The sequence below is a fragment of the Myotis davidii genome, unplaced genomic scaffold, assembly GCF_000327345.1.
Source record: "Myotis davidii unplaced genomic scaffold, ASM32734v1 scaffold535, whole genome shotgun sequence".
NCBI classification, from domain to species: domain Eukaryota; kingdom Metazoa; phylum Chordata; class Mammalia; order Chiroptera; family Vespertilionidae; genus Myotis; species Myotis davidii.
This window is the reverse complement of record NW_006286980.1, coordinates 758,501-776,138: the sequence shown is the minus strand read 5'-3', so window position 1 is coordinate 776,138 and position 17,638 is coordinate 758,501. Positions and strand designations below refer to the sequence as shown.

At 38.9% G+C, this 17,638-nt stretch overlaps 1 pseudogene; it reads left to right on the top strand.

The window, feature by feature from the left end:
• The first annotated feature begins 8,020 nt into the window (after nucleotides 1-8,020).
• LOC102752924 lies at nucleotides 8,021-8,929 on the top strand (annotated as a pseudogene).
• The last annotated feature ends 8,709 nt before the right edge of the window (nucleotides 8,930-17,638 follow it).

The following is a 17,638-nucleotide window of genomic DNA, read 5'->3' as shown; positions in this document are numbered from 1 at the left end:
GGCCCTTTCGCCAATTCGGGGTGTGTGTTATTAGTTTCAGCTGCTCTCTCCATTTGCTCCGGGACACGACCTGGAACGCGTCTGCCTATATCGCTGCCATCTTCTCTCTCTCCTGAATAGACATTTTTCAAAAGAAGACAAAAAATAGCTAACAGGTCCATGAAAAGGTGCTCAACATCACCAATCATTGGGAAATGCAAATCAAAACCACAATGAGATATCTCCTCACACCTGTTAGAATGGTTGTCATAAAAAAGACAAGAGCTACCCAGTGTTGGCGAAGATGTAAAGAAAAGGGAGCCCTTGTGCACAGTTGTGTGAATGTAAATTGGTATAGCCACTATATAAAACAGTATGGAGGTTCCTCAAAATCAAAACTAAAAATATAACTAACATATGATTCAGCAATTCCACTTCTGAGTATATGTCTTAAGGAAATGAAAGGAAGATATTGAAAAGATATCTCTACTCCCATGTACATTGCAGCATTATTCACAATAGCCAACACCTGAAAGAGGCTAAGTGTCATTTGATGGAAGAATGGATAAAAAAGATGCGAGATATATATCTATATTAATAAAAGGGTAATATGCTAATTAGATTGGACATCTTCTGGATGACCGTCTGGACGTCCTTCCAGAGACAGTTAGGGGGGATCGGGCCAGCGGGGGAGAGCAGTTAGGGGGATCAGGCCAGCAGGGAAGGGCAGTTAGGGCTGATCAGGCAGGCAGGCAGAGCGGTTAGGGGCAATCAGGCAGGCAGGGGAGCAGTTAGGGGCATCAGGCAGGCAGGCCGAACAGTTGGGATGATCAGGCAGGCAGACAGGTGAGCAGTTAGGAGCCAGCGGTCCTGGATTGTGAGAGGGATGTCCAACTGCCGGTTTAAACCAGCATTCGGATATCCCCCGAGGAGTCCTGGATTAGAGAGGATGCAGGCCGGGCTGAGGGACACCGCCCCCCCAACCCCCGTGCATGAATTTCATGCACCAGGCCTCTAGTATATATATATAATAGAATATCATTCAGCCATAACAAAAAAAAGGAAATCCTACTATTTGTGACACTCTGGGTGAACCTTGAGGACATTATGCTAACTAAAATAAGTCAGAGAGAGACAAATGCTATATGATATCACTTATATGTGCAATCCAAAATATGCTGAACTCATAAAGCAGAGTTTATTAGTGGTTGCCAGGGCTGGAGGATAGAAGGAATGGGCAGATGTAGATCAAAAGGTACAAGCTTCCAGTTACAAGATGAATAAGTTCTGGGGATCTAATGTAGAGCATGGTGACTATAGTTAACAATATTGTATTGTATACTTGGAAGTTGCTAAGAGAGTAAATAGTACATGCTCTCACCACACATACACATAAAAGATAACTATGTGATGTGATGGGTGTAAACTAACCTCATTGTGGTAATCATTTAACAATATGTATATCAAATGATCACAGTGTACACCTTAAACTTCCACATGCCATATATCAATTATATCTTAATAAAGCTGAAAAAGTACATAAATTTGTTTAAAGTGCAAAAAAAAAAGAGAAAAGAAATAAAAATTAAAATAGGTGTAAAGCTTTTTTTACTTAGCAGATTTACAAAGATCAAAGAGTTTAAAACTACACAATTGGTGATATTGGGGGGAAAATTAAAACTATCATACACTATTTGGGGGAATATAACTTATCCAGACTCTGTGGAAAATAATTATGCAATAGTTATTCATAATATTTGGCCCAGCAATTCCATTATTAGAAATTTATTTTGCCATGTTTCCAAATTACTTATCTACTTTTTCAGTATTATTAGTAACTAGAAGCCTGGTGCATGAAATTTGTGCACAGGGGTGGGGGCGGGCCCTCAGCCTGGCCTGCACCCTCTTGCAATCTGGGACCCCTCGGTGAATGTCTGACTGCCAGTTTAGGCCTGACCCCTGTGGGCCTAAACCGGCAGTCAGACATCCCTCTCACAATCTGGGACCACTTGCTCCTACCACTCTCCTGCTGCCTTATCATCCTTAACCACTTGCCTGCCTGCCTGATTGGCACTAACCACCTGATTGCCCCACCATTCTAGCTTCGTCCGGAAGGACATCCGGAATGATATCCAGAAGGTCGTTCTGCTGTTTGGTCTAATTAGCATATTATATTTTTATACTATTATAGATAGCAAGATATTGGAATGTCCTAAATGTCCACCTTTATGGGACTAACTAAATAAACATTGAAACATATACAAATAGTATGAAGTTATTAAATGTAACGAGGCAGCTCTGTGTGTAATGAGATGAATCCATCTCAAAGAATACTGTTAAACAAGATATAGAACAGATCAAGAAGTGTGTGGTGATGATGCATAAATAACAAAGTGAGAAAAATAAAAAAAGACCTATAGAGTATCAAACACAGGTTAAACATCTCTGTGAAAAAGAAATTTAGTAGAATGAGAGGCATGAAGACACGGCCTTACTTGGAAGCACATTCTAGGAGATAGCATAGTTAGCGATTGAGGATGTGGGTGTTGGTATAAGATTGCTTGGGTTCAAATTTTAGCGTTTCTGCATGTTAACTGCATGACCTGGAGCAAGTTTCATAATTTCTTAATGCTATAAATTAAAGATATGGTAAAAAGATATTTTATACAAGTATTAAGCAAATGCTCCTATATTAATACTGATATAAGACCAAGCTAAAATTAAAAGAAAAAACATTAATAGGAATGAAGGTATATATCAAATAATATCAAAGTAATGATCCATGAAGAATGTATATCATGAACTTCTATGTATTTAACAGTATAAGTTTAAATTATATTCCATAGAGAAAAACAAAAAGAGATATAGAGGAGTCAAATAAAGAAATTTATATAGCTCTGTATCCTTCCAAATAAAAATATACACTTCTTTCAAGTACATATGGAATATATTTTTTAAAAAATGACCATGTGTTAGACCACTAAGGACATTTTAATAAATTACAAGAAATAAATATTATATAGACCATATTTTTCTGACCACAATGCCATTAAATAAGAAATCAACATTTTAAAAGTAGTCTTAAAGGACCCACATATGTTTGTATTTTAAAATACATTTCATGTGTTAGAAAAATATTTTAATATGAATAACAATAAAAGTAATTCTATGCATAACATTTGAGGCATACAGCAAAATGGGCACATGGTGGCAAAAGTAGAGCCTTTCATATATTTAAAATAAAGATTTAAAACAAAGGGTTAACTCAGGAGGCTAAAAAGTAAGAAAAAAACAAAAATATTTATAATCTAAGGAAATAATAAGATAAGGGCAAAAGTTAATAAGTAGAAAATAAATAAATACTATAAACTGTCAATAGGCCTAAAAGTTGGAGCTTTGATAAAAGAATTCAAAAAATAGCCCTAACCGGTTTGGCTCAGTGGAAAGAGCATCGGCCTGTGGACTGAAAGGTCCCAGGTTTGATTCCTGTCAAGGGCATGTACCTTGGTTGCGGGCACCTCCCCAGTAGGAGGTGTGTAGGAGGCAGTTAATTGATGTTTCTCTGTCATCGATGTTTGTAACTCTCTATCCCGCTCTCTTCCTCTCTGTAAAAAATGAATAAAGTATATTTTTTAAAAAAATAATTAAAAATATAAAGAGCACATGCAATTAGTAATAAGAAGACAAATACAGTCACAGTACGGATATTAAAAATACTAGGAACATACAAAATCAATTCAAAATTTTAATAAAATGGTAATTTTATACAAAATTATAAATTACCAAAATTGACTGGAGAAAAAATTGAAAACATAAATAAATCAATAACTATTAAAAAAATAAAAGTTTCCTTCCCCAAAGACACTAAGCCAGGTGCATTTTAACAAACTTTCTAAAACCAAATATCTGTTCTTTTACATAAATTGTTTATGATAAAAGTAAAAGGAGAAAAGCTGGCTGGTCCAATTTGTAGGGCTAATATGCTATTGATACTCAAACTAGGCAAGGCCATTATAAAAAACAGAAAACTACAAAGCAATTCCTATATGGACATAAAAGTAAAAATCCTTAATAAAATGTTATAAATTGAATTCATCAGGTATTAGATGTAATAAAAACACACACACATCATGTTCAAGTAGTACTTATTCTGGGAGTGCAAAGCTGTTTTAGTATCAAAGAAAAATCTATTAACCATATTGGTACATAATCAAATCATCAATGTAGGGGAAAATAATAATAGTGACACATTTATTTATTAACAAATTATTAATAGTATTCATTTAGCATCGGCTTTATGCTAGTCATTGCCCCAAGCAAAGGGGATATAATAGGTAAGTAAACAGAAAAATTCCCTGCCTCATATATTTTACATTCAAAAGGATGAGTCAGAAAGTAATCAGATAGCTAAACTTTATAATGTGATATAATAACTGCTATTAAGAAAAACAAAGCATGCCTGGCCAGCGTGGCTCAGTGGTTAAGTGTCAGCTTATGAAACAGGAGATCAAGGTTTGATTCCTGGTTGGGCACATGACCAGGTTGCTGGTTCAATCCCCAGTAGGGAGCATGCAGAAGGCAGCTGATCAATGATTCTTCATCATTGATGCTTCTATCTCTCTCTCTCCCTTCCTCTTTGAAATTTATGAAAATATATTTTTTAAAAGAAAAGAAAAACAAAGCAGGATAATGTGACAGGATTTAATGAAGAGCGTTATTTTGAGCAGATACCTGGATGAAGCGAAGAAATGAGACAAATTCCTTTTAGTGAGCAAGCACATCAGGCTGTGAGAATCGTGAGTGCAAAGGCTCCAAGGTAGGAGTCTTCTTGACTAAGGATAAAGGAGGAACATTTAGGAGTATGTGGGGCAGGTGTAAGGAGTGATAAGGGGGTTGGAGGGACTGAGCCAAAGATAGGAGGTAATATTGAAGAGATTGCTAGAACACAGATCATGTGCAGTGTTGTATGCCAAAATAAAGACCTCAGATTTAATTCTACATGTGATGGAAAACCTTGGAGTGTGTCCAGAAGAGGAGTGATCTGATCTGTGTTTTAAGTTACCTCTCTGGCTGCTGTATAGAGAATAGTCTGTATTAGGGCAAGTATAACTGATGTCAAAGCTAGTTGAAGGGGAAGACTAGTTAAGAAGAATGGTAGTACCCCAGACATAATGACTTGTGCCTTGTACCAGGGTAGTGGCAATGGTGAGAATGATTAAATTGATTCCTGGACAAAATCTGGTTGCAAATATATTGCTCAGGGTTTCCCAGAGAAATAGAGCCAATATAATATGCTAGAGACCCACTGCAAAAAATTTGTGCACGGGAGCGTGGGGCGGGGGTGGTGTCCCTCAGCCTGGCCTGCAACCTCTCACACCCCAGGGCCCCTCGGGTAGGGTCTCTAGGCCTGGCTGGCAATCAGAGCCTATCAGAGCTTTCTTTCCCACAGCTGCCAGCAGCTGGCCCAGTCCCCACTGCTGCCACTGCTTGCCATCTATGCGGCACTGCCTCCCCCTCCCCTGCCACCAGTCACCTCCCTCTGCAGGCAACAGGCGTGGGGTACGATCACTTGGCTGGCCTGAGCCTCCCTCTACAGGGCGATCACTGGCCTGTCACGCACACCCACCACAGCACTGCTGGCCAGTGGCCTGGGCCTCCCTCTGTGAAGCTTAGCCTGGTAGCCTGGGCCTCCCTCTTTGAGGTGACCAATCGCCCAGCAGAGGGAGGCCCCACCTACCTGGTCAAGGCTCTGTGGTCACAGAGCCTCCCCCCTATTGATCACCCCACTGGCCAGTGGCCTGGGCCTTACTCTTTGGGGTGATCAATCACAGAGCCCCCCCATCAATTGCCCCACAGAGGATGGCCTGGGCCTCTTTCTGCAGGCAATTGTGGGGAAATGGCAGGGCCCCCCAACCAACCACATCACACCCACCTTGGCTGGCCTGGCGCCAGTGCATGTCATAGCGTGGTCATCTGGAAGGTGGTCTGGACAGTTGTTCTGCTGTTTGGTCGATTTGCATATTACACTTTTATTAATATAGATACTAGAGGCCCAGTGCATGGATTCATGTACATTGAAAGGAAATTAATTAGAAGGTGGCCGGTGGGGCAGGACTAGGAGAGACGGGCCAGATACACTCTGGAGCCAACCTCCCATGGTCCCTCCCTGGCCGGCCACACCTGGGGTGGCACCGTGGCTTGAACAGCATTGGCAGACTGAGCGGGGCCACTCTGGCAGGTGGGCTCCCTCAGCCTGACCTGTGGGGATCGGGCCGAAACCAGCAGTCCAACATCCCCCAAGGGGACCTGGAGTGCAAGAGGTCACTCAGCAAAGTTACTGTCGCTTGGCAGCTCCTGTGTTCAGTGCACATCATACCTGCTGGCCAGTCGGACGGTCACTTAGCCTTTTATCCTATACTAATAAAAGACAAACATGCAAATTGATCGTACCCTTTCTACACCTTAAGCCACGCCCACCAGCCAATCAGAGCGACTATATGCAAATTAACCCAACCAAGATGGCAGCCGGCAGCCACAGAGCTGGAGCAAGCAGGAGGCTTGCTTGCTCCAGTGATGGAAGAAGCCAAGGTTCCCTGATTGCCACGGCCCAGCTCTGAGCTCCACTGAAAGCAGCAAAGTTTCAATTATAGAAGGTAAATAAACCCCAGATACCTGCTTTCAGCCAGCCGTGGCCATGGAGCTGGAGCAAGCAGGGGTGGGTTGCCCCTGGCGATGGAGGAAGCCAAGCTTTCCGCAGGCCTCCGCTAAAGGCAACTAATTTTCAATTATAGAAGGTAAATAAATCCCAGAATAAAAAAGAAAAAAAGGAGACGCTGGGAGCTTACATCGCCAGCATGCTCGGCCAGCCTGAAAATGGCTCTCAGTCCCTCACCCAGACTGGCCAAACCTCCATGGGGTGAGGGTCCCCACTGGGGTGAACGTATTCCGAGGGGTCCCACACTGCAAGAGGGCATAGGCCAGGCTGAGGGACTCCACAAGTGCACAAATTTTTGTGCACCAGGCCTCTAGTATATATATAGATATGTTTTATTAAAAGGAATTGGCTGGCATAGTCATTCAGGCTGACAAGTTCTGGGATCTACAGTCAGCAAGTGAGGGACCCAGGATAGCTAATGATGTAGCTCTAGTTCAAGTCCCAAAGCCAAAGAACCATGAGGGCTTAGTTCTAGCTTGAAGGTTGGTGGGCCAGAGACACAGAAAGGACCGATGTTTCAGTTTGACTAAGGCAGGAAAAAAACAGTGTCACATCTTGAAGGCAGTCAAGCAGGAGAGTTCCCTTTGCTCACTGGAGAGTTAGTCTTTTGTTCTATTCTGGCCTTTAATTGACTGGGTGGGACCACCCCCATTAGAGAGGGTATTCAGCTTTACTCCTCTCCCTATCCAAATGTTAATCTCCCCCAGAAACACTATCACAGACAAACCTTGAATAACATTTGACCAGAAATGTCTAAGCACCACCGTGGCCCAAGTTGACACATAAAATTAACCATCACAGCAAACAAGGAGTAGTCCTTAGTGTAGAATAGCTATGAAAAGCCTACAGATATTGCACTTAAATTTGACATTTTTAAAGTGTTCCCAGCAGCAAGACAAGAATAATCCTATAACTGCTGCAGTCAGCAGTGTGTTGAAGGTCTCCTCCATACAATACAAGAAGAAAAGGGTTAAGTGGTATAAACTTTGAAAAAGAAACAATACAACTGTCCTTATTTGTAAACAATGTGATTTTAAACAAAGAAAATCCAAGGGCTTTTCAAGATACTAGAACTAGTAAGAAACTTCCAGAGGTTTACCAGACTCAAATTAGCATACAAAAATTATTATCATTTCAACAAAACAACAATTACCAGCTAGGAAAACAAAATGTACAAAATACTTGGTCTAATGGTCAGGCCCATAGGGTCCAGCTGCTCCGGACAGAGCTCTAGTGTATGGCGCCACAGAAACCGGCTCCTGGGCCTGGATAATGGTCCACCCCCACAGTTCCTGGCGTGGGGAGAAGGTCTTCTCTGATTTGAGAATGGCTACCCCTTGATATGAGCCAGTGGCTGAGACTGGTGTTGGTGCCTATGGGACGGTGTACAAAGCCCGTGATCCACACAGTGGCCACTTTGTGGCCCTCAAGAGCGTGAGAGTCCCCAGTGGAGGAGGTGCTGGAGGGGGCCTTCCCATCAGCACAGTTCATGAGGTGGCCTTACTGAGGCAGCTGGAGGCTTTTGAACATCTCAATGTTGTTCAGCTGATGGGTGTCTGTGCCACCGCCCGAACTGACTGGGAGACCAAAGGGACCCTGGTGTTTGAGCATGTGGACCAAGACCTATGAACATATCTGGACAAGGCACCCCCACCAGGCTTGCCAGTGGAGGCCATCAAGGATCTGATGCGCCAGTTTCTAAGAGGCCTGGGTTTTCTTCATGCCAATTGCATTGTTCACCAAGACCTGAAGCCAGAGAATACTCTGGTGGCAAGTGGTAGGACAGTCAAGCTGGCTGACTTTGGCCTTCCCAGAATCTACAGCTACCAGATGCACTTACACCTGTGGTTGCTGCACCCTGGTACCGTGCTCTGGAAGTTCTGCAGTCCACATACACAACACCTGAGGACTTGTGGAGTGTTGGCTGTATCTTTGTAGAGATGTTTCCTCGAAAGCCTCTCTTGTGTGGAAACTCTGAGGCTGACCAATTGGGCAAAATCTTTGACCTGATTGGGCTGCCTCCAGAGGAAGATTGGCCCCAAGATGTGTCTCTACCCCGAGGAGCCTTTCCCGCCCAGAGGGCCCTGCCCAGTGCAGTCTGTGATACCGGAGATGGAGAAGTTTGGAGCACAGATGCTAAAGGAGATGCTGACTTTTAACCCACACAAGCGAATCTCGGCCTTCTGAGCCCTGCAGCACTCTTATCTACAAAAGGAAGAAGGTAACCCAGAGTGAGCAAAGGAGTCGCTGAAACAGAACCAAGAGAAGAGAAGCTGTCATTTACCTTCCTTTGAACACTAGAGTGCAGAGCCCCCCACCGAGAAGCGCTCTGGGTCTTTTTATCTGAGGCTGTGGAGACACTTCCTCCAACTTTTTACAGAGAATATCTTGCTGGCTGCCTTAATGACATTCCCCTTTCTCCCCTCCTTTGGGGTTTATCCTTCTCCTGCCCTCCCATTTCCTTACACCAAGGAGTATGTCCCTTGTTCTCCCCTTCCTTACCTTGATATTGGTTGGGATCCTTTTTTATACGGGAAAAAAAAAAGAAATATGGCCTTTTTTTTCCTTTAAAAAAATGCTTAATAATAAACCCAGAGCATGATGGTTAAGACCTCCAATAGGAAAATAAAATATGTTTGAGGAACAAATAATATTTGAATATAGACATATACTACCACATTTGAGAGATATAAAGATGTCAATTTCCCTCCAAAATATGCTATAAACTTAATGAAATTCTAATCAAAATTCAAAAGAGACTTTATGAAACTTGAAAAGGAAATCTTAAAGTTAATATGGAAGCACAAAGAATCAAGAACAGCCAAGATAAATTTGAAGAAGAATAAGTTGGGGGAGGGGGAAGTTTGCCTGACCAAGTAGATCAAGAATTTATAGAGCCATAGAAAATGAGACAGTGTGGTATTGGCATAGGAAGAGTCAAATAAACCAAGGGAACATAATAGAGAGCCCAGAAACAGATACTTGCATATGTGGAAACTTGAAATATGACCAAGGTGGCACTGCAAATCAATGAGGAGAGGCAGAATTATTCAATAAATGGTACTGGAACAATTGGTTAACCATATGGAAAAAATAAAGTAAAATTGGATCCCATTCTCACACCATATACAAAAATAAATTCCAGATGGATTAAAGAGCTAAATATTAAAAGCAGCTTTTGGTTTTTTTTTTTGTTTTTTTAAAAGTATGGAATATCTTCATAATATTTAGTTGTGAAAAAATTTCTTAGAGAAGACACAAAAAAATAGAGAAAAGAATTGGTAGATTTGATGACACCACAATAAATTCTTTAAAGAAATTCTATGTTCAGCAAGGGCACAAAAACAATGTGAAAAATAAACCATAACTTGCAAAAAGATATTCATATTTCATAAAATGACCAAGAAATTTTTTTTTTTCTAAACTGGATAGAAAAATGAATGAAGTCCATTAATAGATAATTTAAAGAAAAAGTAATCTAAGTAATTAGTAAACAAATGCAAAGATGCTATCCACTAATAATTTGGAAAACTTTTAAAATGACAGATATCATCTCATATCAGTAAAATTTAAATTATTACAGTTCCAAAAATTGTCATGACTTCGAAGCAACAGTAATTCTCGTATACTGCTATTAAACATATGAGTTGGCACTACTACTTTGGAGAGTAATTTTGAAGTATCTGGTAAAGTTGATGGACATACTCTTCAATTTAGCAATTCCACTCTTAGGTTTATAACTAAGAAAATGTTACATGTGTGGAAGAAAATGGTTGCAAAAATATTTATTGCAACATAGTGTCTGATAAAAATTTTTAAAAAGAGAAATATCATTCAATAGGAAAGTAGATTAATAAATTGTGATATAGTCATATAATGGAATACTATGTAGCATTTTAAAAGAATATACTTGAGATACATGTATTAAGATGAACTGTTAAAAGCATAGATTCATTGGGGGGAAAGTTGCAGATTGAATGTATAATAGTAGGCACTTTAGGCAATCTTTAAAAAGCAGTAGACACTACCACTTTACATAGTATTATCTACATTGTTGAATACATAAGTATTGAGTGAAGATGTAAATTATGCCTGGGACTTATAAAAGTTAAGTCTCTAACTATGGTGAGAAGGCAAGGTAATAAGGAGTCAAGAAGTGATATTCAAATGACCTCAACTATCTCTGTAAGTTTCACAAAATTGAAACAAATGCTGGCATTTTGTTATCCTATCTAATAAAGAGGGAATATGCTAATTGACCCTCACACCATTGCAAAGATGGCAGTGCCCACAGCCAATAAGGAGGGAATATGCTAATTGACTACCACGCCTTAAAGATGGCAGTGTCCACAGCCACAAGATGGCCAGCAGGGGAGGGCAGTTGGGGGAGACCAAGCCTGCAGAGGAGGGCAGTTGGGGGCAACCGGGCTGGCAGGGGAGGGCAGTTGGGGGCGATCAGGACAGCAGGGGAGCAGTTAGGCGTCTATCAGGCTGGCATGGGAATGATTAGGGGGTGATCAGGCTGGCAGGCAGAAGTGGTTAGGGGCAATCAGGCAGGCAGGTGAGCAGTTGGGAGCCAGCTGTTCCATATTGTGAGATGGATGCCCAACTGCTAGTTTAGGCCTGATCCCAGGGACATCCCCAAGGAGTTCCAGATTGGAGAGGTTGCAGGCTGGGCTGAGGGACACCCCCGCCCAGTGCATGAATTTCATGCACCAGGCCTCTAGTGCATTCATAAAGCTGTGTGGTGAATGGGATGCAAGGGTGGCCATCTTTAATTATTCTCTGTGGAGAGTGATCCTACATCAGAAAGACCCAATCACCTTAGAATCAATGTGAAAGGCTCAGTGAGGGTCACAACCTGTGGGGTAACATGAAGCAGTATGTCATCTATATCTTGGAAAGGTTTCAAAAGATTTTTAAACATGTATTGAGGGAAAAAAGCAAAGTACCTAATAGAAGGCATAATATCCTGTTATTTGTTTTATACATTTATACATTTACAAGCATAAAATAACTCTGGAAGAATATTTCTTACAAGAAACTGCTAACAGTTGTACTCACTGTATTTGGGGGGAAAGTAAATTAGATAATTTTATACTTACTGTATATTCTTTTGTAACCTTTGACCCTATTATTTATTTAAAAAGTAAAATAATATTTAAAAAATAAGTGTAAAAATCATTTTTACTATTTACTTTTATTTTCTACTCTTCCATAAATCCTTTACCTGAAAGTTACCCCATGTTAGAAAAGAAAGTGAACTCTATTTTTTTCCAGAACTTCTTAAATATTGTCAATTTAATAACTGGAGGAAGTATTTGTGTTGTATATTAGTATTTGAACAGTTACATAGTACTTCTGTAACTTGAAATCAGGTTTAATGGCTTCAAAGCTAGAGTTCTTATGTATTTTCTATATACACATATACACACACTCACACAAAAAATATATATACACATACATACATACATATGTACATACATACACACACATACCCAATACTACCCTGGGATGACTTTAAGAAATCAAGAATTGAATTCTCAATGAAATACTACAAAACAGTCCCTATCTTCTAGCCTTTTTCATGGCATTTTGAAAGCGAGGATAATTTGTCTTTTTATCCTCAGCATCTGAATAAATGCTTGGTGAATAAATGAATAAAGTAACACTTCTCAAAATATTCTTTTTTAATATCTATATTTTTATTGATTTCAGAGAGGAAGGAAAAGGGAGAGAAAGAGAGAGATAGAAACATCAATGATGAGAGAGAATCATTGATCAGCTGCCTCCTGCACACCCTACACTGAGGATTAAGCCCGCAACCAGGGCATGTGCCATGACCTCCTGGTTCATAGGTCAACGCTCAACCACTGAGCCATGCCGGCCAAGCTCAAAGTATTCTTTATATATAGAATAAAATTGTCCCCAGTGTACCATATGTTTCATATGACTGCAAGATTTCTTTTGAAAAAAACTGAACAATCTTTATGGAAGATGAGTTGTTAGCGAATCAAATACTGCAGTTCTCAACTTAAATATATTTCAATTAAAATGATTTAAACTGAAAGCACCAAAGTCATAAAACAATTTCCTATAATGGCTATTTCCCTCTCAGTTGGGAATAAACTTGGAAGGTGAGGCTGATACTTAAACGAAGGGCTGTGCAGAAATCTTAGAGTCTGAAAATAAATGAGCTGAACAGATTTCCCATTCGCTCAACTTCTTAAGACAAGCTATAGCTTTCATAAAGTACTGGAATTCCCTGAGTTGGTTCCTTTTGCTCTTGTTGACTCTGTGGCATCAACTTCAGAAGCTTTATTAAAACAGTTGTGTCAGAGGCCTTGATGAGTTAATGCCCAACCGGGTTTTAAAGTATTAATTCTTCATTCAAATAGTAATTAAACTCTAAAGCTTAACTCAGTTGAGACTTTTTTTTTCTTCTATTGAACAGGTAGCATGCTTGTCAAGGCAGGGGGTTTCTTAGCTCGCTAAACCCTGATTAAAAAATTTTTTACAAACATAATACACAATCACCTGCCATTATGTCGTTGTTTTTTAATATTTCATGGCAAAAAATGTAAGCTGATAACAGCTGAAAAATTTCCCCCCACTAATTTTCCTCTACCAATAAAGTTTTCTGAAGATTTATTTCTTTGAAAAAATAATTCAGACTTACCATGGAAATGTTGGAAAATACAGAAAAGTAGAAAGTGAAAAATAAATAAAAGATGCATAGGCCCTTACTTAAAGGTAACTCTTATTTAAAGTTGATGCATTTCTTTCATTTCTATTTAGTCTTTTCTGCATGCACAGTTTTTTGGGTGGGGTTTTACATTATTATAGCACACTACAGTTAGGGTTAGTTTTTGGTTTTTGTTTTGTTTTTAAGAAAGTGCTGTAAACTGAAACAAAACAAACTTTCAGGCCAGTAGGACTGACCTATTTTTTTTTAAGTAGGATCAAATAAATCAAACTTGGTTTGCATTTTATTTGGCCTGATTCTTAATTAGTTTCTTTAGTTCATTCTGATGTAGGACTTAAAAACTTTGTGTTGAAGCAGAAAAAACAGGGACTTGGGAGTCTTATTACTAATCTGGATTTGAATCCTAGTTTCACATCCTTATAACTGTATGTCTTAGGCATGTTCAATTTAACAGATATGTACATTGTCCTTTAAAAAAATATATGACAGACACTATTATTCAGTGAAAGCACTGAGAAATACATAAAAAGCGTGCACCATCAAATACAAATTCACTGGATTTTATTTTAGTCACTTAGAAAAAATCCTCATAGATTATAAACCTACTAGCTTCAAATTGTATAAAAGAGCCTGTTGACTCCAGAATTAAATCTAGCTAATCCAAAGAGTTAATTCACTATGAAGAAAGTGTTTTAAGTTAAACAAAAGGATTTCTGAAAGCTTTTACACTATCTTCTGTTTGCTTAGAAGACCTGTACAATCACACACACACACAAAAAAAAAAAAAAAAGGAAGGAGAGGAGGAGAGGATGGGGAAGAAAAAAGGGATGGGAAGGAGAAAGGAAGAATGGGAAGAAAAATGAATTTGACTCTGACAGGAAGACTGAGAAGTATCTGTAATTGAAATGATTAGAAAAACTGCAAGTGTCTGTAAATAACGGAAGGATAGAAATCCTAGCGCAGAGGAATTCTGCTATGCATATCAGACAACAGGGAAATATTGGAGAGGACTGCATGGCTGGTGCAGTAAAGGATGAACTGGTTCCACAGCTGGGTGTGTGGTCAGAGTGACTGTATTCCAATATACATGCCTTTTAGTAACAAAGGCGACCTCTAATTGCTGTCTCCTGACACATAGTCTGGATTGTTTGGGTTACTTACCTTCTGGGAATAGCCTGACCATAGTGACAGTGTACATTCAGAACAGTCCTCACACTGGCCACACTGTCACACCAGCACTCTGTCCTGCCTCTAATTGTTTCCCTGGAGCACCTCTGAAAGGAAAAGGAGTTAAGAGCAGGTGAGGAGGTGAGGAGGTGAGCCCTGGTGTACCTTCTTCCACTGAGGACCCGCTGGCTGTGACAAAACAAACCACCTCATTGTCGGCCTCGCCTTTCTGATCTTTTCAATGAACACCAACAGAAAAGGAATACACCTTTGATAACGAAATAAATTTATAAACGTTATGTTTATATTTGGTTGTGTTTATATTTAAGTTCCATGAACTTGGCATTTTATTTTCTTGGTTGTTTCTTGAAAGCATTTAAGCGTTACAAAAGCACAGCGTGTGTAGAAGCTTATGACGAGGTGAGAGGATGAGCTTGGGTTTGGATGCAGACAGGGCTGCGGTAGATTTCTGTGCATCAGGGGCCAGACAGCCAGCTACCCTTCAGCAGCTTCTGCCCTGATCCCTCCTCATTAAGGGAACGCCGCTTCACTGGAAAGAAGTGGGGATCCTTTGGATACGTTTTTCAACATAATTGTTGAAACCTGTATGTGGTACGTCTTCCCTAATTCTCTGGTTTCTAAGTTTTGGTTTTATGTTTTCAAGAGAATTCTTAGATGAGGGGATTGCCTACTAAATCAAAAGCATGGACACTCTGATGATGCACGTTTGAATGTGTTTTCTGTCCTCTTTCCCATCCTTTGCCCTTCTCGGGTAGATCTGACATGGTCTCGTGTAAAGAATGGACTGAAATGATTACTTTTCCATTCCTTAACACCTAAAATCAGTACCGTTTTTCACCAAGTTTAAATTCAGGTTTTTTCCCTGAAATATGAAAAGCTCTATCCTTTCTGAGAGAATGTCAATCTGAGATATCTCTCCCATATGTTATAAATTATTTCTTATGAAATTTTGGAAGGAGCTTTAAAAAGGTAGTGTCAATAAGAAATGTATAGACACAAAATAAACATGCTAAATTTTAAAGCATACTTAAGATAAAATTAGACTAGTAAGAAAGTAACATTGAAACAGAAAAGCTATTTCTACATAAGGCCAAAACATTTTTAAAAATATTTAAATAAAAAAATTGAAGTAGGACTTGAAGCAAAAAAATGGAATAAACATAAAGGAATTGAATATATTTAGGAAATAATAATTTTTAAAAGAAATATATTCAAGAAGAAGCACATAGTTTTTGTGATGCCCTATTTCTAAGTGTTTTCTTTAATAATGATGTTTTAATTATCTAGACATGTTTAAAATGGATTACTGCATACATTCATTACTTGAAACAGCCTATTGTGAATACCATGTATCAATCATTTTATACCTTTGAAGTTTATACTTTGACATCCTCAAAGCAATGAAGAAAAATCAAATTCAAGCCCCAGGGTATAAACAGTAACATGGAAAGGTCAGGTTGTTGTTTTTTTTCCATGTTAATGATAGTGAGAGTGGGTTTAATACTTTATTGAATAAAGTGGACCTTTATTTGATCATTTCTCTCCTTAGAAAATTGGATGAACACAGCCAACTTATAGCAGATGAGAGAATTTCTTACTGTAAGGAACAAACCTAATGCTTAAGCAAATTTCTCTTAGCTTGAGAAATGCCCCAGAAATTCAGATAGGATAGAATGCCAATTGGCCTGGGCACAAAGCTTCCAGCTTTGTTTGGAATATTGACATGCAATGAAAATATGACATTTCTTTAAATATCCTCCTTGTTCTTTTCCATGTATTGCAAACATTTGATTATGGGTCCACCCCCCAACCCCACTGCCGCCCATGTTCTTCCCAATTTACTAATAACATCACAAATATTATAATTCTGAATTCCTTGGCTTGTTGGGACTGGCAGAAATTGTTTATTCTTTTTCCAAAAATGTTTTATGTCTAACATTTCTTCATATTCTGATGCATACTGATAACAAAAGGGTCTCTAGTACTTTTTGTGCTTCAGATTAGAAAATAAAAAAAGATATCACACATCATGTACAGTCCAAAATAAGCAAGGCTGAAATGCTTTCAGGCATCTGGTTTGCTGTAGCTTTCAAAATGCTGAGACTTTAAAGGAGATTCTTTTAAAAGGACTTTAACAATGAAGTACATAAATTAAAGGAATAAAAGTCTCTATTATGAGAAAAATATTACTATTTTTTGTGTGTTTACTCTTTTTAGTCACTTATGCTCAGTAATTTTTTCTCTGTTCTTATTTAAAAACTGTGATTAGAAAGTTCTTATTTCAAATAATTACAATAAAGTTTATTCTTAATTAATTAAAATGACCCTTTGATTAGAAAATGGTGATGATAGAGTTTATTGACTTAACACTTAGTTTATCTTTCAACTGAAAATTAATGTACCGCCCTGACCGGTTTGGCTCAGTGGATAGAGCGTCGGCCTGCTGACTGAATGGTCCCAGGTTTGATTCCGGCCAAGGGCATGTACCTTGGTTGTGGGCACATCCCCAGTGGGAGGTGTGCAGGAGGCAGCTGATCAATGTTTCTCTCTCATCGATGTTTCTAACTCTCTATCCTTCTCCCTTCCTGTCAGTAAAAAATCAATAAAATATATTTTTTTTTAAAAAAGAAAAATAATGTACCATTGATCTTAACTATCATGTGGCTCAGAGAAGTAACACCGGCATTGTTTTCCTTTTTTTCTCTTTAATTTCCAAACTGCTGCTATGTTAATTATGAAACACCTATAAAATCATTTCTTCCCTTCATGTAAGAAAAAACATGCAACATCCAATTTCAAGATGTAGAGATTTTTCATTTTTAGCAAAAATAATTTTTCAGCAAAAGCTGAAATAATCTAGATTTCATTGAATAGATGAAATACAAAATTTATAACTGTGTCAAGCGATCCCTCAAATGTTTTATTTTTCTTAAACTAATCACTAAATAACATAGGACTATCTTGGTAATTACAGGTTTTTCAGATTTTAGTTGCTGATTACTCCTTTTTTTAGAGTTTACATAGCTACAATATTGTGATAAGGCATTCAA